At 45.1% G+C, this 25,331-nt stretch overlaps 1 long non-coding RNA gene across 1 annotated transcript in view; it reads left to right on the top strand.

The window, feature by feature from the left end:
* The window catches only part of LOC142768739 (uncharacterized), a 111,724-nt gene extending 87,216 nt beyond the window's left edge, over positions 1-24,508 (top strand). Inside the window, exons 2-3 of the long non-coding RNA XR_012885421.1 lie at positions 22,359-22,482; positions 24,168-24,508. This is a non-coding gene — a long non-coding RNA (uncharacterized LOC142768739). The remainder of the gene's footprint in view (positions 1-22,358; positions 22,483-24,167) is intronic.
* The last annotated feature ends 823 nt before the right edge of the window (positions 24,509-25,331 follow it).

Raw genomic sequence — 25,331 nt, forward strand, 5'->3', positions numbered from 1 at the left:
AGCAAGTCCATGCCGAATCGTTCAAACGATTGTGACGGGGGTGCAACAGGCTGCAATAAACCAGCAGGGCGCACAGGTGGGGCTTTACAATGCAGGCAATGATTGCACGTTTTAACGTAATGCTTGACATCCCGGGTGAGCTTTGGCCAGTAGTAGCAAGTCCGAATCCGGGCAAGGGTACGTGCGAATCTTAGGTGGCCGGAGCCGTGGCGGGCAGATAAAATGTCAGCACGTAGCCCTGGTGGAACGACGAAGAGGTATTCAGTCGCATAAGGTTCGAAGTTTATTTTGTAGACGATGTCGTTGCGGAGACAAAATGACCCTGAACGTGCGAATGCCGATGGTGGACTCGAGCTGTGACCTTGAAGGTATTTGATAAGTTATCGGATCTCTGAATCACTCCACTGTTGTTGGGCCAAGTCAGATTCACTGACTGCACAAAGAAAATGGCCATCGGTATCATCGTCACTCGATGTCGTCGTGAGGGGAGCGCGCGAAATTCAATCAGCATCAGTGTGCCTGCGGCCCGACTTGTAAACGGCTGTAACCTCAAATTCTTGAAGGCGCCGGCTCCACCTCGCGAGGCACCCTGAAGGATCCTTGAGATTTGACAGCCAACAGAGGGCATGATGGTCCGTAACTACTCTGAATTGACGGCCATATAGATACGGTCGGAACTTTGTTATCGCCCAAATAACACCAAGACATTTCTTCTCCGTGGTCGAATAGTTAGTTTCAGCAGATGACAGAAAGCGACTAGCATAAGCAATTGGACGTTCAGCGCCGTCTCGCCACTGGACGAGAACTGCACCAAGACCGATGTTGCTTGCGTCCGTGTGAAGTTCGGTGGCGGCATTTTCATCAAAGTGGCCTAGTAAGGGTTCACTCTGAAGGCACTGTTGAAGCTTTGAAAAAGCGGCTCTCTGCTATGAACCCCAAGCAAAAGGAGCATCCTCCTTCGTTAAACGGGTAAGGGGTTCAGCGATGTTGGCAAAGCTCTGGACAAAGCGCCTGTAGTTGGCGGAGAGACCCCGAAACCGGCGCAAATCTCGTTTGTTCAAAGGTGGAGAAAATGCAGCAACGGCCATGGTCTTTTCTGGGTCTGGTCGAATGCCGTCGTGACTGATAAGGTGGCCGAGAAACTTCAGTTCTTTGTAGCCGAAATGACACTTCTCCGGTTTTAGCGATAGGCCTGCGGATCGAATAGCGACGAAGACGGACTGAAGTCGTTGTAAATGTTGCTCAAATGTTTTGGAAAAGACAATGACGTCGTCTAAATACACGAGGCAGGATTCCCACTTCTGACTAGACAGGACGGTGTTCATCATCCTTTGGAACGTTGCCGGTGCAGAGCACAATCCAAATGGTAACACTTTGAATTCGTAGAGGCCATCGGGAGTTATGAATGCTGTTTTTTCCCTGTCGCGTTTATCGACCTCAATCTGCCAGTAGCCGCTGCGTAAATCCATTGATGAAAAATATCGGGCATGTTGAAGTCGATCCAGTGAATCATCTATGCATGGGAGAGGATAAACGTCTCTCTTCGTCACCTTGTCGAGCTTCGGGTAATCGACGCAAAATCGAAGAGTGCCGTCTTTCTTTTTAACAAGTACGACGGGTGACGCCCATGGACTGTTCGAGGGTTGGATAACGTCGTCGTCTAGCATCTGTTTTGCCTCTTGTTCTTTTTGCGACACGCGGTAGGCGTGCTGTCGGATAGGCCGTTCGGTAGGGTGCATTATAATGCGGTGCTTTACGGTTGGGGTGTGCTTGATTTTGGAGGTGGACGCAAAGCAGTCACTATACGTACGTAAACTCATGCGTATCTGCTGCTGCTGCGCCGAGGACAGCTGGAAATTCACGTCAACCGTACTGGCTAATGCAGTGTTACCTTCGGCAGCAGTGGCAGTCGGAGCGATAGTGGAACATTCTTCGTCATCAATGGCTTCAAAGTTCGCGATCGCTGTTCGCTTTGCCAAGTGTTGGTACTGGCCGCCAAAATTTGTGATCAGAAGCTGAGTCCTCCGATGTTTCAGTTTGACGATAGCACGCGCGACACAAATCTGCCGAGCCAAGAGCACCGAGAGGTTAGTTTCCGCGATGCCACTACTCTTGTTGTCACAATCGCTCTCCACAGTTACCAAAATACTGGCTCGCGGCGGAAGTGCGATGGTGTCGTCAGCAGTTCGAATTTTTGTGGTCTGCGCAACTGCATCCTTTCGTAGGGCTGTATGGTCGTTAGATAACGTTATGAGCAGGTCGCGAAGGTTAATAATGGCTCCATGCTCGCGGAGAAAATTCATTCCGAGAGTCAGGTTTTGGAAGCATTCGCGCAATACAAGGAAGGAAACAATGTACGTCGACTAACGAATTCGGAGGCGGGCAGTGCACATTCCCAGCAGTGTCAATAGGTGACCTCCCGCGGTCCGGAGGTTGGTTCCATGTCCCCAAGGTGTCGTTACCTTTCTTAACTGTGCAGTGAGGTCAGCGCTTATAACGGAATAATCGGCACCCGTATATACGAGAGCGGCCAGCGGGTGGTTGTCGACAAGGACAGATATGCGAGTAGATACACGTTTGTCGTCGATGGCACATGTCGGTGAAAGGATGTCGTCGGATGTCGGCAGGCAGATCGGGGGAGGGTCTTGTAACGGTCGATCAACAGTGGCCTCACCCACAGAGGTCACTGTTAGTATCCCCGACGCGGGCTTGTGGATCTAGGCGATCTTCCTGCAAGGACGTCCGCAAAGGGCGATTGTTGGCTGGGTGACGTGGAACGTCGTGGGAATGGTGAGCGGGATTGGCGACGCAGAAGGGTTGAGGATTGTTGGCTTGCCAAGTATTCGGCGATAGCACGGGGCGGCTCACCATCTCTGGGTCAACGAGCATCGGGACGAAAGCCAGGAAGACCCATGTGCCTGTATGCGCACTCACGGTAGATCTGACCTGGTTCAACACAGTGATAACATAGAGGCCAGTTGTCGGGAGCACGCCATACACTGGAGTTTCGTGTAAGGGGTGGGTTGCCGTACTGTGGTGGTCCCGAGTAGAATGACGGCACCATCTGCAGGGTGAACGGACGGAACAGATAGCCAACAGCTGGTGCAGTAGTACGTACTGCTTCGGCGTACGTTAATAGCGGAGCTTTGGCTGGACGCGGGGCCGTCATGGGTTGGACTTCGGCTGCACGCAGAGTCGTCATGGGGTGCACCAGCTGCCGGACCTCTTCGCGAACGACATCCGTTAGAGCAGCAACATGGGGCGGAGAAGACACCACGTTCAGCTTTTGCAGCTCCTCGCGCACAATACTGCGCACGAGCTCCGTCAGGTCTCTCACAGTCGTGACGTCAGGTGTTGGTAGGGGTGACGACACTGAGAAAAGACTGCCAGGACGCTCATACTGGTACGAACGCTGCCTTAGCATTCTCTCGATTGTCGTGGCTTCGCGGAGGAAATCCTCTACAGTGCTGGGAGGGTTCCGCCCTAGTCCCGCGAACAGCTGCTCTTTCACTCTTCGCACTAGGAGGCGCACCTTCTTCTCTTCCGTCATTCAGGAGTCAGCTCGCCTGAACAGCCGCGACATGTCCTCAACGAACATGGCAACACTCTCGTTCGGACGCTGGTTTCGGGAATTGATGAGCCGTTCCGCTTGCTCCTTTCGGTCAGAGCTTCGGAAGGTATTCCACAACTGTTTGCTAAACTCTGGCCAGGTTGTCATAGTGGCTTTATGGTTTTCGAGCCAAGTGCGCGCAGAGTCCTCGAGATAAAAGTAGACATACCGAAGCTTTCGCTGCTCGTTCCACTCGTTGACGCTGCCGCAACGGTTGTAGTCGTCAAGCCAGTCTTCGACGTCCTCGTAAGGGTCCTCGTGGAAAGGCTTTGGGGTTCGCGGGGCGTTGAAGAACCACGGAGCAGGCAGCATTGATGTTTCTTGGGTTTGCGTTCCCGCACTAGCCATAGTATCCCTCAAGAGGAAGGTATATAACAGCTGTATCTTGCCGGTACTTAGCTACGGAGCAGAAACCTGGAGACTTACAAAGGGGGTTCAGCTTAAATTGAGGACGACGCAGCGAGCAATGGAAAGAAAAATGGTAGGTGTAACCTTAAGAGACAAGAAGAGAGCAGAGTGGATTAGGGAACAAACGGGGGTTAAGGATATCATAGCTGAAATCAAGAAGAAGAAATGGACATGGGCAGGGCATGTAGCGCGTAGACAGGATAACCGCTGGTCATTAAGGGTAACTGACTGGATTCCCAGAGAAGGGAAGCGGGTTAGGGGGAGACAGAAGGTTAGGTGGGCAGATGAGATTAAGAAGTTTGCGGGTATAAATTGGAAGCAGCAAGCACAGGACCGGGTTAACTGGCGAAACATGGGAGAGGCCTTTGTCCTGCAGTGGACGTAGTCAGGCTGATGATGATGATGATGACTAGCCATAGTACTGCCGAGTTGTGGAAATGGTACGAATTCAGGAGGGAGGCCTAGTTGTCGCCTCCTACGCCGTAGGTCAGCTGGTTCTTCCAAGTCGCGACTAGTGTCGGGACCATGCTGCTGATTGCCGTGCATACAACACTACCCAGCACCTCCACCAGAAAATGTCCCGTCATTACAGAACGACCACAACTACTGTTCACAGGAGCAGCACAAGACGTCGAGCCGAACCGAACGTTAGAGCACGAGCACACCAACAGTCCTCTTCTTTTTTCACACCATGGCACGTACTCGCATGGGTATGGCTAAACTTTGTTCCATGCCTGTGGCATTATTGTCGCGGTACAAACGCGAATAAAACACAGGTACACCTTGAGGCAACGAAAGCAGCGTGTTCTCAACAGCTGAGCCACAAGATTGCCTTCTTCGGTCTCGAGTGAAGCTAGAGGCCCACTACTCATGTCCACTAAATCCCCCATCATCGTTTTCATCCACATGTAGACACGCGTCATTTGCCTCCTTCTCAGAGAGCATCGCCTCGATGCGAAACCTCTAATGAAGTTTTCTTCCCCCAAAAAGTCTCACACAATCACTCGCTCTCGTAAGGCTTAATGCGGACTACGTGAATTAGTTCAGGATGGTGCTGGCGACGTTTTGTACTATACGAACTGTCTGGAGCAACTTCGTAAGGGACATCACTCAGTCTTCGCAGCACTACGTACGGTCCAAAAAATCTTCTTAAGAGCTTTTTGGAAAGTCCTTGTTTCCGTACCGGCGTCCAAACCCATACTTTGTCGCCAGTTTGGTAGACGACTGTTCCGCGGTGCAGCGGCCTGCATCGTACTCTTGCTGCTGGCTGATCCGTATACGTGCAAGTTGCCTAGCTTCTTCCGCGCGTTCGGTAAACGTGTCGGCATCCGGGACGATGTCGTCACCTTCGTGCGGTAACTTTGCATCTAACATGGTTCGTACTTCCTGTCCATGAACGAGGCTGAACGGTGTCATGCGGGTCGTTTCTTGCTTGGCCGTGTTGTATGCAAACGTTACGTATGGCAAGATTTGATCCCAATTTTTGTGTTCGACGTGTACGTACATTGAAAGCATGTCTTCAATGATTTTGTTTAGAGGCTCTGTCAGCCCGTTCGTTTGCGGTTGGTAGGCGGTGGTCTTACGATGCTTTGTTCCACTCAGCTTCAAGACACGGTCCAAAAGGGCTGCCGTAATATTGGTTCCTCTGTCTGCGTTTGCAATGGTTGGTGCACCATGCCTCAGTACAATATTATCGATGAAAAATCTTGCCTCCTCCACTGCTGTACCTCTATGGATAGCCTTTGTCTCGGCATAACGGGTCAGATAATCTGTCGCGACGATAACCCATCGGTTGCCTGCAGTAGAAGTAGAGAGTGGGCCCAAAATGTCCATGCCAATCTGGTGGAATGGAGTCATTGGGACCTGTACGGGTTGCAGTAGGCCAGCTGGTTTAGTTGGTGGTGACTTGCGTCGCTGGCAGTCGAGACAGGTACGAACGTGGTTCTTGATGGCTTTGGTTAGTCTTGGCCAGTAATACCTTTGCTGTACCCTGGCCAACGTTCTGGTGTAACCAAACTGGCCAGAGGTAACCTCGTTGTGGCATACTTTCAGTACTTCGGTGCGCAGGGCTACTGGGATGACGAGTAGATAGGCAGATCCTGTCGACGCAAAGTTTCTTTTGTAGAGTACTCTGCCCAGTAAATAAAACGATGACAACACTCTTGCGAAAACTCTTGGCGCCTTCCGAGATCTGCCATCCAGGTAGGTAATTGGGCCAAGCAACTCAGCGTCGTCACGTTGTTGCTGCGCAATGGTGTTCGTGTCGAGGACACCGAGAAATGATGTTTCCTCCTGCTCGGGTAGAGCCGCCGACTCAATGGGTGAACGGGACAAACAGTCGGCATTCATATGTCGCTTCCCTGACTTATGTACGACTGCCATATCGAATTCCTGCAGCTTGATACTCCAACGCTCTAATCGGCCGGTAGGGTCTTTAAGATTTGTTAACCAACACAGTGAGTGGTGGTCGCTAATTACTTTGAAGGGGCGGCCATATAAGTATGAAAGAAATTTTGTAACCGCCCATACCACGGCAAAACATTCCTTCTGAGTCGTGGAGTAATTAGCCTCAGCACGTGTTAACATTCTGCTTGCGTAAGCGATTACCCTTCTGTGCCTTCTTGCTGCTGCACAAGCACAGCTCCCAGACCAACATTGCTAGCATCGGTGTAAAGCATCGTAGGGGCTCCCTCGTCAAAGTGAGCAAGGACTGGAGGTGTTCGTAGTCACTGGTGAAGATCGTTAAAAGCAGCTTCCTCTTCGTTATTCCACTCAAAGGTGACGTCTTCTCTCGTGAAGCGAGTTAACGGTGATGCAATGCGTGCGAAGTCTGCGATAAATCGTCGATAATATGCACAGAGGCCGAGAAAGCGTCTGACAGCCTCCTTATCGGTCGGCATAGGGAACTGTTCTATGGCTGCGATTTTTTCAGGATTGGGACGAACGCCTGCATAACTGACGACATGACCAAGAAATCGCAGCTCTTCGTAGCAAAAGTGTCACTTCTCAGGCTTCAACGTCAGGCCCGCGGGTTGTACGGCTCATAAGACTACCTCAAGTCTCTCAAGGTGTCGTCCAACGTTGCGGAGAACACTATGACGTCGTCCAGATATACTAAGCATGTTTTCCACTTAAACTCAGAAAGCACGGTATCCATCAGTCTTTGCAAGGTAGCTGGCGCTGAGCACAAACCGAATGGCAAGACCTTAAATTCATAAAACCCATCTCGTGTTACAAAAGCGGTCTTCTCGCCGTCTCTCGGGTCCACCTCGATTCGTCAATATCCACTCCACAAATCCATTGAAGAGAAGTATCGAGCGTGTCGAAGTCTGTGGAGAGAGTCGTCTATACGCGGTAGTGGATGTACGTCTTTCTTGGTCGCCTGATTTAGCTTCCGGTGATCCACACAGAAGCGCAGGCTGCCGTCCTTTTTCTTAACGAGGACTACAGGTGACGCCCAGGGGCTCTGTGAATGCTGAATGACGTCATCTTCAAGCATTCTGTCTACATGCTGTTGTATCGCTTCATGTCCTTTTGGAGCTACGCGATAAGGGTTCTGGTGAATAGGTCTCGCCGTTTCGTCGGTAATTATTCGATGCCTGGTTAAAGGCGTGCGGCCAACTTTTGATGTTGTCGAAAAGCAGTCTTGAAATTTGGCCAGTAGCTCAAGTAGTACGCGTCGGTCGTCTTTCGGCGAAGTAGTGCTAACGTCCAGAACAGGCGCTGAATCAAGATTTACCGACTCATCGACTACCGCCAAGCAGCCTTCGGCATCTACGACATCGTCGAAGTAAGCGACAGCTGTGCCGGCGCTCAGCACTGCCGACGTGCTGCACTGCAATTTCAGTGCCGATGCTCAGCACTGAAATTGGTCAGGAGCAAGTCCGTGCGTCCTGCAGCAACTCTGACGATACCTCGTGCGACTGAGATACCGTGGGTGAAGAGCAGCGAGCTTATTTGGTCGGCAACTCCTTCGGCGTCAAACTGAGCAGCGGCGGCCACCGAAACAAGCGTGCATGACCTAGGAGGGAGAACCACGTCGTCATCAGTAATGCGCAGTTGGTTTGGTCGCGCCTCTGGAGAATTGGGTAAGCCCGAACTGTTGCAAAGCGTAATCAAGCTCTCTGGTATGTTGATGATGGCGCCATATTCCCGTAAAAAATCCATGCCAAGAATTACATCTCTGCAGCATGTGGCGATAACGATGAACGACGCAGTGAAAGGAGAACCTCTGATGTCCATTCTTGCAGTACATATTCCAGAGGGCATCAGTAACTGCCCCCCTGCCATTCTTATGTGAGGGCCCGTCCACGGCATCTTCACTTTTTTGAGGCTGTCGGTGAGTTCCTGACTGATAATAGAGAAGTCGGCACCAGTGTCGACTAAAGCTGTCACTTTCTGGCCGTCAAGAACAACACTAAGGGTGGCAGTCCCGATTTCATCGTTTTCACGGCTGATCGGCTGTACGACATCATGCTGTGGGGGCTTCTTGTTGTCATCTTTATGGCCTGCAACTTTGCCCCCAGAGGTCGCCGCCCTCAGTTTTCTCGTCACAGGCTAGGTGACATTCTTGTATTAAGGTCCGCGTAGGTGCGGTGGTGCGACAAAGGCGAACGCGCGGGGGACGGAGAGCGGAATGGACGTCTCAGACTAGGATGGTGAGTAGGCGTTGCCTCCTCTGCAGTGGTACAGCCATCCCGAAAGTGAGAACGGGCTTAAAAAGGGGTGTCATCACGGCGTGGTGTGTATTCGTCGTTGGTACGTCGACCGTCTAACCAAGGTCGATGAGGACGGAATGAATCACCTCGATGCCAGCAATGACGGGCAATATGGCCTGCACCTCCGCAGTGAAAGCATAGTGGACGTCTGTCTACTGTGCGCCAGGCATCGGTTTTCCGGGTCGGTAGACGTCTGAGCATCTACCCTGGCGTCGCTGTCCATGGGCAGCGACGCCAGGGGATATGCTCAGCCGACAAAATGATAGAGTCTTCAGCCGACAAAATGATAGACTCTTCAGGCGACAAAATGATAGAGTCTGCGTTTATGTATTGCGGAATCATTTTCTTTTTACGTAGGAATCTAAAGAACGCTTTCTTATTCTTGGATCTAAAAAGCTAATCGAAGTTCCGCCTTTCGTAATCTTCTTTTGACTTGGCAACTGTACGTTTAAAAACACCTGCAACGAACTGGTAGTCTTTCCAATTTTGACGGCACTGATTGTACAAAAGCTTTTTGCATGCTGTCTTTCTGCATCTATAGTCCCTTGAGCAATCGTCATTCCACCAAGGAGAAATTGAGTTACGATTCGTTGACGACACCACAAATTCAGATTTCTCACGGGAATTCTTTAATAAAGAATATAAGCTCCGCGCCTTTGGCATCGAGCTATTATCTGACAACGAAGACAGTGAAGAAAGGAAGGAATCCTTAAATTTTGAGTAGTTAATATGCGTACGAGTAATAGAGATTGATGAGGCTATGTGAATGTCTATTTCCAAAGTTATCGGTAAGTGGTCGCTGTTTGTTGCGCAATCAACGACTGACCAAGATGAAACATTAAGGTTCGAGCTTGTAAAAGTTAAATCTAGCGCTGAAGAAGTATGACTGCATACGTATGTTGGGCTTCCCGAATTCCGACATGAAAAATGATTATTTTGGGCCAAATGACACAACCGGCTGCCACACGTATTAGTTTTTACTCCCCATGTGACATGGTGGGAGTGGAAGTCACCTGCTAGTAAAACGTTTCCTCCACACGTGGTTATTAAGGTATATAAAGGCCGAATTTCATGTACGCCTGAAGGAAAGTAAGCATTTACTACTGACAAAACCTGCCCGCTCTGGAGAGTTAAGCCTACAACTAATATTTCGTATGCTGATGAGAGAAACTTTAACATCAGTTTGGTTTTGTGGCAAAGTTTGTTCGAAATCATTGTCACTATTCCGCCACCTCTCGTAGGGCGGTCTAGTCTGAACAAACGGTAATTTTTGAAATGAATATTAGTATCAGGAGCAATCCAAGATTCTTTAAGTAAGATTAAATGGGGATGTAGTTTATCACACATAAAATGTAAATCAGTAAGAGCAGCAAATAGAGAACGACAATTCCACTGCAGAACTCCCAGGGACGCTATTTTGGTGCAAGAATTGTTGCGGAGATAGCTTTCTCCAAATTACTTTCTCTAAGTATTTTACTGGACAGAGTCTTTTTGGGATTTGACGGAAGGGAACTTGAAACGTCATGGTTCAACGGGGATCAGCTGCATTTCTGTGCCCGAGCATCAAGCTCGACATCAGTAGACACACTTAGGTCTGACACTTGATCTTGTTCAATGTTTGTTATGCACTCTGAGGAGCTCTGGATGTTATCGCGTTATTCAGCTCATCATTACATACTGCAGTAGCATCACTGGCAGTCGGTATTTTATTGGGCTCAGGATTACCCAGAGCAGTTGGAGTCAACAGTTTAGTAATTTGATTACTGAACATTTGCGCTAACATTCGGAGATGCTAGCTACCAATTGGTCCATAACTGTAGCCATAGCTCTTCCTACCGCAACCTCAACTGCCTGCGCGATATTAGTATCCTGACATGAATGACGCACTGTAACGCCAGCATAGCCGTGGGCTCTCTCTCCTTAACAGCTGCAATGGCTTCCTTTCTAGAGCATATCGTTTTGTCTAGAATTTCCAGTATTTGTATTTCTTCATGGTGCATTGGGCACTCTGCGAAATCAGCTGCATGATGTGCACCGCACAAGCAACACTAGTCCTCTTGGGCCTTGCAGCCTTGATTGGAGTGGCCTTCACCACATCTACGACATCGACCCTCCGATTTGCAGCCACGAGAGCTATGTCCAAACCTCCAGCAGTTCTGACATTGCAATGGGCGGGACGCTAACTGATCTACTCGAAATACTAATGGCCAAGCTTTAATTTATGAGGGACACGACATACCTTCAAAAGTCGCAATCACTGACTCTGCGGGATGTCGTTTGTTGTCAACGAGTCTATTGCACCGGTAAACTGCAACCACACCTGCCACCGACAGCTTCTCGAGCGTCTCCGCAGGGCTTAGTTGTGCGTCAACCCCACGCACAATGCCTTTAGTGCATGCGAGATGTTGCGGTATATACGCACTTACCGGGATCGAAGCAAACGAAGAACACTTAAGAAGATCCTTTACACATTGCTCATCTGGTGTCCGACATACAATGCCACCACGACCAAACTGCCGCACGTCGGTTATGCTCTGGTAGTTTGGGGTCACGGCATGGAGATGTTCTTGTGTCGCCTCAGGGTTTCAGCTTAATGAAATTGCCACCCAAAGGTTACAAGACCGACGGGAATATTGCTTATGCCACTGCGGAGAAACAAATCGAGAGGTAAGTCATCATTGTGTAGCGAGGCAGTCCACAGGGAACGCTCCTGACCCGGAGAATTCCTCGACATCAGTACAGCCTTAAGACTAGATCAAGAAAACAAAAATGATCCAGCATGAAATGATGAAAAACACACCAAATACCAGGCAAAAATGAAAAAAAACTATCCGGTACTTAGCCACTCATCCAGCACCGAGAACCGCCTAACCAGATCGAACGGCACTTGCAGACCCACACATGTGGTCCAATCAACTGACCCAGCTCAAAAGCTGAGCCACAAGATGGTCTTCTTCGGTCTCGAGACAGACAGACAGACAGACAGACAGACAGACAGACAGACAGACAGACAGACAGACAGACAGACAGACAGACAGACAGACAGACAGACAGACAGACAGACAGACAGACAGACAGACAGACAGACAGACAGACAGACAGACAGACAGACAGACAGAAGAAATGGACGTGAGCATGCACGGACGATTGCGCGGACAGCCGAACACACAGAAGGACGCATGGACGCACGAACGAACGCATGGACGGATGGACCTTATTGCCAAAGACTGCATCGTGCAGCACATGCTTTCCAAATACGCACTCAGATGTATCCATATGCAACCTACTACGATCTGAGAGGCGTGCATAGACTTAGTGTTTGCAAACTTCCCGCTGCAACCAGTACAAGAATCTCTCTCACTTCATTTCACGGACCATGAAGCCGTAATAATGAAGGGACCTCACAATCCAGCCACTAGAACAACGAAGCAAAGAAAAGAACAAACGAATAAACAAAACAATAAACGAACAAAAACAAAAAGTTTATCTGTATAACATACGCACAGTCCTACGTTTTTCTAGTGATGTAATGGGTAAACTTTTCGAAGGATAGTTACAGTTTATCGAAGATCTCCCGCTCTCATGTTGTGCTCGTTGTCATCATTCGTTACGTAGATACAGCGTGATTTGTTGAAATGTTGCATAAACATAATCAATGCGATAACATGTGAAGCAGCATAATTATTTTTTAAATGTGACTGCGTAATCGAATTGGTGCCTACGTTCCATTCATAACGGGAAACTAAGCTAGCTAAAACAATTCAATGACTTAACAAAACCGTAAAATTGGTGCCCATTGAAATATTTGTACCCGTTTACAGCTTTCCTTGGAAAGCTCCTGAACGCATCGTGAACGTGCTCAATATGCGTCACGACTTTTTTCTTCCCTAGCTGTGCCTGAAACGTGTCTCGCTTCATTGAAGAGAATTGCAGAAGCGATCGAGCTCGCAGCTGCAAATGAAGTGTGCGCGTAGAACGGCTGTTTTCTAAATAAAAACCCATTTTTTGCACATCTCTTTTTTACATCGACATAACTATGATATCAAAGTTCTAAAGTCACCATTATTGAAAAAAGAGTTCTTTTGATGTGCGCTGGATCAGTTGAATGAATGTATAATGCATCAATTTACTTTCTCAGAAAAATTTTAGTTCAGCTGAAGCTGAGTTTATTTTGAACAAGTCCATTTGTAGACCCTTAGGCTAAATATGTGGGAGACAGCTTGTGAGACCAAAGATCCGTTCAAGTGCAGCAGACGTTTTGCGAAGATATCACGTAAAGCACTGCACACGCATGTACTAAAATAAAAACCTATTTGTTCGGTTCCCTCTTACTCAGTAGAATAAGTGCAAAAATACACATAAGTGCTGTAAGCATTTTCACATAGATGACAATTTTATAAAAACAGAACAAAATGCAAATAACATGATAACAAGAAAACAGGTGGTCTTGTTTGAGTAGTTGCTATATGTTTAACAACATGCACAGCGCATGTTTTATGAATTTACATTCACGTGATTCAAACTCGATAGTTGTGTAAAATGTTCTCAATGTTACCGGCATGTGATACTGAAGAAGGCACTCTTCTTAGCGTGTGCGGGAAAAGGGAACAAAGTTTTTTTTGTGCTGTATTTGTATCGTCGCAGTGCGGCCCTCGTAGTTGCGGATTTTCTCACTTCAGTTTTGATGAAAACACAATATGAGGCTTATGCACATCACCAAAATAGGCGCTGCGCATCTCTGAAGGAAAAATGCTGAACCAAAATGAAAAAGTAAAGTTTTTTTTCCGTAGCAAAAGTGAAAGCATGCAGTAATCCTCTCTCGATTGTTCAGTACAAGCAGCTGATTGGTTAGCGAGGAGCGAAGCTAGCAGTGATCTTGTGTGCATCTTTCTTTGTCCCTGCTTCAGTTCACCTGGCAATACGTTATCAAGACGGAGTAGGAGTTGTGTGCAAGGAAATGGCGACGAAAATGAGATGTCTACTTGCATCTGGCAGTTCCCATTACCTCAAAAACTCCCAGAAAACAAAAATTCTAGGGGACATTATAATCCTTGACATAGGCAGGCGTCTCGCAATGGCCTTCAGCCCTAAAGTATTGCTTGGGTCAGCTGCTCCGCATGCTGTCAAAGCGAATCTCAGAGGCCACTTAGTACAACGCGTGGTTTGGACCACCTCTCTTACGTGCTGTGAAGATTGAAACTTCTGAATATGCTTCAATGAACTCAATGAAGTATTTTCAATATTTAATCTGGCACTAGGATGGCGTGTAAATCCAGTTATTCCCAGATATACTGTGTATCCGAGGTAACCCTTTACAATCTATTTTAACAGCGCAGGTGCTCCAGGTAGACTTTTTGCTATCTGGCGTACGGTTGGGTCACGGGAACAATTTGGGGCTCTCTAACGTGCACCTACATTTAGATGTCCGTACCATTTGAATTTCACATTAGCCAAAATGCGACCGCCATGCCTGTGAGCAACGCCGGGTATATAACGCCAGCAGCCGAGAACCGTAAGTATGACGCCAAAACAATGGTTAAAAAATGCACAATCCACTAAGTAATATATATTTAGTAATTAAAACATAATAATACACAATTTATAGGAATACATCACGCTAACTATATTTGATAAATGATTAATTATTCAAGTAAAACGCTTGCACCTCACGAAAGAGAGAGAGAGATACATAAAAATAGAGAGGAAATGCAGGGAGGTTAACCAAGCTTGGCTCGGTTGGCTACCCTACCCTTGGGGTGGCGGAAAGGGAGAATAGTAGAATGGAATGAGATAGAAAAGGAGAGGAGTAAGAAGGAGAAAGATGAATAGTCAGCTCGAGAATGCACAGCCTGGTGTCACACTGTTATTTTACAAGCGGTCATGGAGTCTGTTGGTCCTTAAGAAGTGCAAGAGGGCTTTCTTGGCTTTGCGTGTATGGGAGACCGTTGGCCAAGGTCCCAGGATCTTCTCTTCCGTAAGCGGCCGTGAATCCAGCTGACGGAGCTTGGCTTCCATAATACGTCGGTCAGGCGGGTATGCTGAGCAATGACATAGAATGTGCTCGAAAGAATCACTGCATGGCATATACACATGGCTACCTACACTCCGAAAAACATAAACCTGAAAAAAAAAGCTACAGTTCTGCAGCAAAGGCGAGGCAATAAAAGTGTTAGCATGAAATTGGACTTTCGCGAAAAGAACTAACAGCAGCTCGATACTTGCAGCTTCCCGCTAGAGCACAAAAAAGGGAGCTCAAAACACAAGCGTTGACTAACAACGGCCACAGTTGTTACGCCTTTGTGTTAGAGCGAGGCGTTGCAAGTGTGGACGATATTAAAGTACGGTGCGTGAAATGTCCACCTCGTGTCTCCATGCCACGCGCTGACGTCGAGCAAAAGTGTTCGCGGTGTTTCCTTCAGATGCGATGCAGCTTATGGCGGGGGTTTTGTCCTTCCCTCGGTGTGTGGAGTCTGCGCCCCCACTGCACTTGCGCATTCTCCTCTCATTCTGCTCTCATACGCTCCCCCTTCCTCCTCCCCAATTCGGGCGCGAAGGCAACGAAATGCTTTCTCAGTACACACCACCACTTTGTAAGGTTTGATTATTCTGCTTTCAGTGTTATACGTTTCCGTTAGCCAAAGCATGTCTGCTGTGGTTAGCACGGGATCACGGTCTATGTCTCTTGCGTGTAAGTTGAGAACCACACATGATGCTTTGCTATTTGCAAGCGCCTGAAATTTGTCTTTCGCTCTCAGTCATGAATTGAATCCTAATTTGTTTGTGCCTTCGAGAACAAACTAAAGCACATTTTCATTTCCTTTTGCAAATTACTGCAACAAAAAAAGTTAGTACTTCTCCGCGCAATCAAGAGAAGAAAGCCGTGTTACGTTCACATTAGCCTGTAAAAGTGCTCTATTAGTGCAGAAAGCTTTAGATTTCTCATTTATTATAAAGACGGGCCACAGCCATTTATTTTTATTTATTTATAGAATACTGCGGACAAACATCCAAGCAGGGTGAGCATAAATGAAACACACTAAATAACACAATATTTACAATAGTGGAGCAAGCATTCGCCAAGATGTTATGACGCTACTTTATAACATCTTACTGGAGTAAGAAAGTAGTTATACTTGTGGCGTCATATTGACGTCATAGCGACGTGACTGCGGCGTAAAATAACGTTATGCGCTAGCGTCATCCCATGACATCGTCGCTTGTTTGACCGATGTGCGTCACGGTGGCATAGCAGGCAGTTATAGTGGTCGGCTTCTGACCCCGAAGGCAACGAGCTCGATTCTGGCAGTGCCAATCACGTTTTGATGGAGGCGAAACCCTAGCTGCCGTTTTACTGTGCGATGTAAGTTAACGTTGAAGAACCTCAGATGGTCGAAATTTCTGGAACCCTCGACTACGGCGTCTCTCACTCTCATATCGTGGTTTTCGGGTGTAAAACCCCAGATGCTATTGGTACAGGTTTGCAGGTGGAGATATTCATTCTGTTGACATGGGTGCTGCAGAAAACTTATAATGTTTTCATTCACAGAGGCACGCTAGAGGCAGAAAGCTTTCTGGGAGGTAGGAATCAATGAAACCAGTTGAGAAGTAAACGACGAACGCGTATGCCTGCAAGTTACTGCTTACAATCTGCCATGTGGAGACTCACAACATCGCTTGTTTGAAACATACGCCAAGAGAGTAAACAAGGTTCACGCTTTGAAAGAAGCGGAAGAAAAAAATAATTTGGTGTAATGAATTCGGTAGGTTATTAAAATTCTTTGACAGGTATCTGTCGAGTCCACTGGGGTCGGCTGCTGACCTAAAGCAAGGTTCTGGGTTCGGTCTCTGCCACGGTGGTCGCATTTTGATAGAGGCGAAATGGTAGAGGCCCACGTTTGCTGTCCGATGTCAGCCCACGTTGGAGAATACCAGATGGTCGAAATTCTCAGAGCTCGCCAGTACAGGGTCTCACATAATCATATCGTGGTTTCTGGACGTGGAATCACGAATATTATGATATTATTATTATTATTATTATTATTAATATTATTATTATTATTATTATTATTATTATTATTATTATTATTATTATTATTATTATTATTATTATTATTATTATTATTATTATCCTGTCCTGAGGAATCACGTTCGTTTGGGGATGGTGGCGTTCTTGTTTAGCTTTGTTTTCTTCGAGTGCCGTAGTATGTGTCACAAATGTCCGATGCAAATATAATTTAGTGTTGACATTCGCCTTCTAATAGACTTGTGTCTATGGCAAGATTACTACAGCGACTTTTCAGGGCTTCTTCAAATAAAACCGCATTCGGTTACTAGCGTTCATCAATTTAATGAAGTTATTCGATAGCAAAGTGTTCTGAAATATTGTCTAATCAGCTATAACTATACTCATTCAGTTAGTTGCTTTAAAATAGAACAATGTTACCAATTCAACACAAAGTTATGTCCAGCAATGATAAAGCCATGTCTAGTATGCTTGCAGGACAGAATTCGTGTGACATGACTGAAGGAAAAGAAGAGTTTACTCATGATCACGGTACCTCTTAGTGCCCTATATTGCTTTTGAGCATGTGACAGCGTGAAAAGTGTTCAGAGCATACTCAGAGCGGCTTACGCCGAAGTCTCAATTTCTGTTCAAGCAATTCAATAGAAAATAGAAAGCTAAGGTGCTTAAAAGGCTCGCAATTCATGGCAACTTTTTGAAGAACGATTTGACAACATGAGTTATTTATAAGATTGCAGAGTATTTGGCTGTTTTTTTGTTGTATATGGATATATAGACTTGGCTGTTTTTTTGTTGGTTGTATAGCGTGAGTTGATGAAGTAATCCTCTGCGTGAAGGATGTTGTGACAGGTATGGTATGCCACGTGAAAAAGCCTATATGCTAATGTAAACGTTCTTGCTATTTCTCGCGCACAAAAACCACCTCCCTCACCCACACAGATTAAAACAGCCTAAAATGGCGATCAAGCACTATAAAAATATGATGCGATAGGCGTAGACCGTCTATGGTACCAAGGCAGATTGCCTTGCACGGTTGCAGGTGGCTTGCAGTCAGGCCTTTTGACATGTTTCGCCATCTAACTATTCTGTCACTGCTTCTGGCTCAGTTCATCGATAATTCAGAAGAATGGAAAAAACCAATATTTGTTCCTTTTGCGATAAATGGTAAGTACCAAATATTTTAGCTTAGCTACAACGAATGTGTATTTACATTCGTTGTAGCTAAGCTGGTCTTGCTGGTCTTACAACAGAAACTAGTGTGGCCTGCAACAGGATTAACGTGGGAAAAACTTTCCGTATCTACGTCAAGTTTTTTTTTCAGAGTATTCGCGCATGCAGTAAAGCGTGCTATTTTGTTCCTTTTGCACTCTCAAGAACTCGTTCAGTTGAGTGTTTGTTCCCCAACGTGATCTGAAACAGAGATCAATCCTCCTGGTATAAAACCATTTTCAGCTGTGCCAAAGAATTTTGTGAACTGTTTTTCGTGCTTTCACTTTACTGAATTGTTACCCAGCCGACACAAATCACTTCGAACACTGCTAGTACACATGACTTCATTTTAACTAATCGTCCAGATCTAATTTCGCGTATAACTTTTCTACCAAAAATTAACCTTCATTCTCTATTAATTTGTGACATTTTCGCTAGCCCTCCTAAATGAACGAATGTAGAGAAAACAAATCATGATTTTAATAAGGCTCATTTTGAGGCAGTTAACTTCGAATTGGGCTCATTCTCGACACTTTTTTATTAGATATTGTACTCGTTCAGTGGAAAGTAACTGGGACATTTTTCGAAATAAGGTACACGTGATGACAAAAAATACACTCCTAATCGTGTCATCACTTCTAATACACATACCCGGTGGTATAAATCATACATTAAGCACCTGTCTCAAAAAAAGGAACGGCTTTATCGCTTAGCCAATTCTTCGAATCCAGCACGTTGAGAACTGTATAAAATTGCTGATCATGTGAACTTACGTGCACTAAAAAGAGATAAAAATAATACTTAAACCTACACACTACCCGAAATGATCAAAACAGACATTCGTAAGTTCTGATGGGTCATTCCCCCCCCCTTTCCCTTCCCCAGCGACAGCTCTATCTTCGGGCTCCAGCGCGGTGGCCTAGTGGCTAAGGTATTCGAATGCTGACCCGCAGTTTGCGGTACCAAATCCCGGCTTCAGCGGCTGCATTTCCGATGCAGGCGAAAATGTTGTAGGCCCGTGTGCTCAGATTTGGGTGCACGTTAAAGAACGCCAGGGGGTCGAAATTTCCGGAGCCCTCCACTACGGCGTCTCTTACAATGATATGATGATTTTGGGACGTTAATCTCCGCAAATAAATCAAGCTCTTTCTTCGAAAAAGACGCAGACGGTGATTTAGTACCAAGTGACGTTTGCGTGACCCCTTTAAGTTACACATTTTCAAACAATTTCTTTAGTTTCAAGCAAGATTCACCCACCAGACACTAAATCATGCGACTATCTTTTCATGTATCCTTTAACAGTTCATTCATCTGGCATTCCTGAAGTCATTGATAAACTACAATTACATTGAGCTCCAGGTTTTGATTGCATGAACAGCAAATTTGAAAGAAAAGCACTAGCATCTTCAGCTCTATCATATTGGCCGAAATAATCCAGCAATTCATAAACACATCGACTCTTCCTTCGCCATGTAAAATTGGGAATGTGCTTCCGCTACTTAAGTCCAGCAGCAAAAGCTCCCCGGTGAATTACCGGCGGATGTCTCTCACCAGAACCTGTTTCAAACATTCAGAACACGTATTTTTACTAATCTGGTTAGCTTTCTCGAGCCTAACTAATTTTTCACGACAGATCAGCATGGTTTCCTCAAAACATTCTTATGTGAAACGCAACTAATATCATTCACTCACGGACAACACCGTATTTTAGATCGTGGCTCATCTGCTGAGTGTGTGTTTTTTTAAATTTTAGTAAAGCATTTGAGAATGTTTGCAATCAACTACTTCTTCCAAACTAACTCTTTAAAAACTCGGTAGTAACAAAATAAAATAGATTAAATACTTTCTTGGTAACCACTATCAGTTCATCGCTGCTAATAATCACGACTCATATAAAACTGAGGTTCGTTCCGGCATGCCTCAGGAATCAGCACTAAGACCTGTTCTTTTTCTAATCTCTGTTGATGGTCTACTATCCACGTTTACTACACCCGCTGACTTGTTTGCGGTCGATTGCGTAATTTACCATGAAATAACCAGTACAGGTGATCATAATGCTTTTCAATCAAATTTAAACATGAGTGATAGTTGTAAGACCCGGGAAATGGAAATAAATATTAAGCAATGCAAAATTTTCCGTGTTCATAGAAGTTCCACCGCCCCCAATTCCAGTCTACTTGTGAGTTCAAAAATTACTTGGGAGTTCATTAAGTGTCACTTGTCTGTTCACACTGAGCACATAATAACTAAAACTAAATGCATGTCTGGTTACTTATAACTATTACAACGCCCCCATCATCCTTAAAATCAGTACTTTATCAGTCATTAGTGCGCCCCAAATTCGCGTCTGCTGCAGCAGTGTGGGACCCACATAACGAAAACCTATTCTTTTCTCCAGAGCTCGTTCACAAAAATTCAATTCAATTTATTTGTAACCGCACTTCCAGTATATCTTAAATGAAAGCTAACCTACGGCTTCCTTCCCTACCACCACGGAGAAAAATAGCTCGCTTAACATTGTTTCATAACTGATACCATCACCCATCTCTTCGAAATGACTTCATTTCACCGCCACATTACTTATCTCACCGTATCGACTATCACTGCAAAGTCAGATTTCAAACAGGAAATACAAACACAATAGGACATTCTTTTTCTTTCAGAAAATCTCGACAATGAAACCACTTTTTCAATGACGTAGTCGTCATTACTGGTAACCAACTTTTTCGCAGGCCTCTAGCTTACCCTTTTACCTTGGAAAATAACGTGTTTTTTATTGTTTTAGCTGATCAGTTGTTCATAACAAAAATTAGCTAACATGATAATGCAGCCCCGCCATGGGAGTCTAGTGGTTAAGGTACTCGGCTGCTGACCAGCAGGTCACGGGATTTAATCCCGGCTGCAGCGGCTGAATTTCCGATCGAGGCGGAAATGTTGTAGGCCCTTGTGCTCAGATTTGGGTGCACTTTAAAGAAATCCAGGTGGTCAAAATTTCCGGAGCCCTCCACTACGTCGTCTCTCTTAATCATATGTTGGATTTGGGACGTTAAACCCCACATATCAATCAATCAATCAACAATGTAACGCAGGATTAAGTCATCTTACCTTGTTTATTTATGTTAGTACTAGCTAAGAATTTCCTAGCTACACTGTTTGTACTGCCATTACTTGTTGGTTGTTTTGTTGCACTACTGTATTACTTTTGTTGTATTACAATAAAATTCTACTTTTGTACATTTTCTTGTTTACCACTCCCCTCTGTAATGCCCTCAGGCCTTGAGGGAACAATAAATAAATAAACAAATATATAAATAAGCAGGAATAAATTTTGCTCAAACAAAAACAACAGGGTGATGTTCGGTGAAACAAAAATGTGTCACTCATTTCATGACTTCATAACATTGATGAACGGATGACCATGCGATAAAAGTTTCGAATATCTCTCATACATGAATGCGCAACCTTGGTAAATTGAAAGAAAATCTGCAAAAAGCACTAAAATATTTAATGCTAGTGTTATAGGGTGATTAGAGGCGTAACGGCCTGTGTTAGCTAAAGAGTGCCAACAGAATAGTTAGAAAGTATGCAGGATGGCTGTATAAAGGTGTAATTCCTGTCTTGTGCACTGAAATCACATGAACCATACATAAATATTGAAAGGGTTACATAGATGTGAGACTTTAGGAAAGTGAAGAATAAAAAAATTTACTTGGCATATATTTGGGCCAGTAAGATCGATCCGAGTCGATCCGAGTCGATTCGAGACTAAAAGGAAATTCGTCCTTTTAGTCTGCATTGCCTTCGTCAGACTTTGAAGCCCTTGAGCGTCGTCAAATATTGCGTGTCAACTTTTGCGCAAAAAAAAAAAATTGCGCATCAGCAAAACCTGGCGCTAAAAAGGAACCGTTCCCGGCGTTGAATAATCTAGCAGCTTTTTTTTTTTTCAAAGAGAAGCTTGCTGCAATGAAACCGAGTTTTCGATGCCAGTAGGGTACTAGGATTCTTATTGAAATGTAGTGTAGAAAATAGTATTTTGTAATTCTGGCAGACCTCCCTAGCTTTGTCTCTTGAATTATTCCTTTATCTCTGCCTATTGGATAAGAGAAATCACTATGCTTGCTGGCGTCATCTTCATGCTTGGTAGTACAGAACCAAAATGCATTATAATGATATTAGGGCACAAACTGGCTATATGCTGTCTCGTGTCGTGCTTTACAGCAGTGTCACAATGTTCTGTGGCTGTTTTATAGCCATCTTTATCATTGCGTTATTATGGCAATTAAGTGTTCTTTTTTCGGTGGGTGCCTCAGTGATCGCTTCCCTTAAGAAAATTCGAGGTGATGAAAACCAATCAACGTGGACACCATGGTTTCTTTTTTTCGGCCAACAGGGGGCTGCATCATAAGAGAAGACAAAGTAATAGAGAGAGACAAGGACTTCCGCTACAGTAATCCCTGCGTACGAGTGCACTGCTCATCCTTCAACTCCACGCACGGATTCCTTCAACGGGAAGCGTACGTATACCTGTTGATACAATTTCTTGTCGTGAATATAAAGTTCAAACGAATCATTCTCGTTGTTACGGGCACAATGGGGTTATAGATAGAGATTTTTACCACGAAAGTGTTCTATGCCATGGTCCACGTGCTGGACAAATTTCAGTCACGTAAATAACGTCGAAAATATACGCATGATCAGAAGACAAACTTCTGTCTACGGGAGTCGAACCAATGACCTCTGGGTTTGCAACAACAGATCTCGATGCTGGTCATGGTGTGCACTGTGTCAAGATCGCATACATTGTAGACATTAAAAATACACCTTTTACATCTACCGCTCTCTTCCCATTTCCTTCTTTTTTAAAGTGAAGTAATGCCTCGTGACCATGAAATCCGTAATTAGTTCCTTTAATGCATCGTTTCCTTAGCGTCCATTACATTCCGTGCATTTCCAATAGCAGTGCAATTTTGTCAGCGCCACAACATACTCCCAAGTAGCAACTCTACCGCAAGCGTCGGCATTTGTCATAGCATCCATTCATATTAAAAATAGCTCTATGATGCCCGCCGGCTTCACCTGGCGTGAACGTTGTGTTGCGATTCATCGCCGCCAACCAAAGAAAACACACGACGCCCATTGCGTTTCTTTCTGGTTGGGCAGGGGACTTCAATAAGTCCAACATGCCGTGAGTAGGCGACCTTAGTCCAAGTTCAGCGTCCAATCAGTCACTTTCTCCTGGCTGACACATAGCTTCTTCCAGTTCCGCTCTCAAAGTTAACTACTACTGCGAACACGATCACTTATGGCCACAAGCGTTAGTTCAAGCATTAACGGTGGTCATTTGTCTTTTGGATGGTGACGTATGACTATGCGTCAACATGGGTGCACCACCCGCTCAGTGGTGATATAACTGTCAATCAGTAATAGGCCTTGCGCATGCTCTCTCATATCGTATACAGGAAACATTAGGCTACGTCTGTAAGAAAACGTTTTACTTTCATCTTTTACTCATTCCTAAGACGAAGAAATCAAACATGCCTTTTTTGATATAGCATTGTGAGTTCTGTGAGATAGTGTGCACATGGTGCAACCCCTCAGTGTGATCATCTCTAAAAATGGACATTTTTGCGATGTGCTGAAAATAAATGATGGATTACGAGGTGCCCTTTTCTGTCTTTTTTGTTTTTGTCTTACTTGAAAGAGTGCCCCAGTAATACTTGTTTGTTCACCTATGAAACTCGGGCTATGTAACGTTTCCACTTAAAAACGATTACGCAACTTGTGCTTACCGTAGTGATGGCGTAAATTGCTTTTGTTCTATATAGTTACTGCGAGATGGTTATTCCGTGAGAATTTCTCTGTTGCGCAACAAATATATTTTGCTGTCACAAAAAAAGTGAAGGCTTTCGTGAGAAATTTTTCGCAACAGAAGCAATGATTCTATAGAAAATGTTTAGAGAAAGAAAAAGAAAAAAAAACTAGTTTGTACAACAGATATACCGCTGCATTACCGCGCACATTTTGTAGCATTACAAAAATGTGGTGACACAAAAGACTCCTCTATTACCCTCACTAAAGACAGCAGCTGAACAGCAGCGTGAAATGTTAAAAAGTACAAGGGTTACCAGAACATTTTTTGCATATTCGTATTCTGTTGTAATTTTCAGCTGTGATTTCCTGTCTAATATCTCACTACCAGCTGCCAAACACCCCTACCGAAGCCACCCCACTGCCGAATTCAAGAAGGAACTGGCCGGTATCCGAGGTGCTGCCCACGTCTGATCTGCACAGGTCCTCCTTAGAACGACGATGCTTACGACTGAGAGGCTCATGCTGTATCCCTCGTTACTGACACCCTGCGTTTTGGTATTGCAGAGCTGCAATACATAAGAAATAAAGAACCTAACAATAAAATATTCAATAAAATGAAGCTTCGCCTTGCTAGGAGCCGTCCCACAATACAGCCTTAAGCAAAGGAAGTAACCTTAATAAAAAATTATACTTCTATACATGCTATACAAAATATACATGCTATACGTAGCTATGTTTTCTGTTTTTTTTTGTCTCGGTGTATTTCTGCCGTTTTCTGCAGTTATATATTTTACATTATCGCTCCGTTTCTTTCTTTTTCTGTTCTCATTTTTTTCTCAAGCTTTCTGACTGACTTATCATTTCTTATATAATTTACTATTACCGCTCTATCACTTGCTTTTTGGGGTTGAATATTACATATAATTCTTCGGCAGTGTTCTGTTTTATACCAAAAGTGGTATTTCCGTCAAAGAATCTTTAGAACTTCTATAAATTTGCCTGAAGAGGGCCTACATTTTGCGGGATTACATGCTTGTTTCTTAAAAGAACGATATGTGTATATGGTTGTCCGTAGCCCCCATTTTAAGCGACATGTTTCTGAGTAAACTTAACACAGAGATTTACCTATATCTGGATAGCTTGAAGGTCAGAAAGAGGTCACCGTATGTCTATGACTGCCTTACTCACCACCACACAAGTTGTGTGTAGCACAAGTTATTTCGCAATTCTATGTCTTTTAAGCGTTTGACTCTTGCACATGTACTACCTTAGTGTAATGCCACAAAAATTCCCGACACATTGTTCAGTTTGCATCCAAACTGCATGTGTTGGGTGTATCAACCACGTATAAGCAAGCCTGTCCTACCACACGAATCCACTCATTCCAAACTGGCCAAAGGAATCATCAAGAGCCATTGTTTTCATCACGCTCAAGGCCAAACATGTGAGCAAGAAATCATGAAAAGATTTCATAGTCAGTCGTAAACATTTTCTAAAGCAGGTTACCCTCCGCACGTTCAAAGGTTCGTTGAGGAATCCTATAAGCCTCAGC

This window comes from Rhipicephalus microplus, chromosome 8 (genome assembly GCF_043290135.1).
Source record: "Rhipicephalus microplus isolate Deutch F79 chromosome 8, USDA_Rmic, whole genome shotgun sequence".
Taxonomy (NCBI): Eukaryota; Metazoa; Arthropoda; class Arachnida; order Ixodida; family Ixodidae; genus Rhipicephalus; species Rhipicephalus microplus.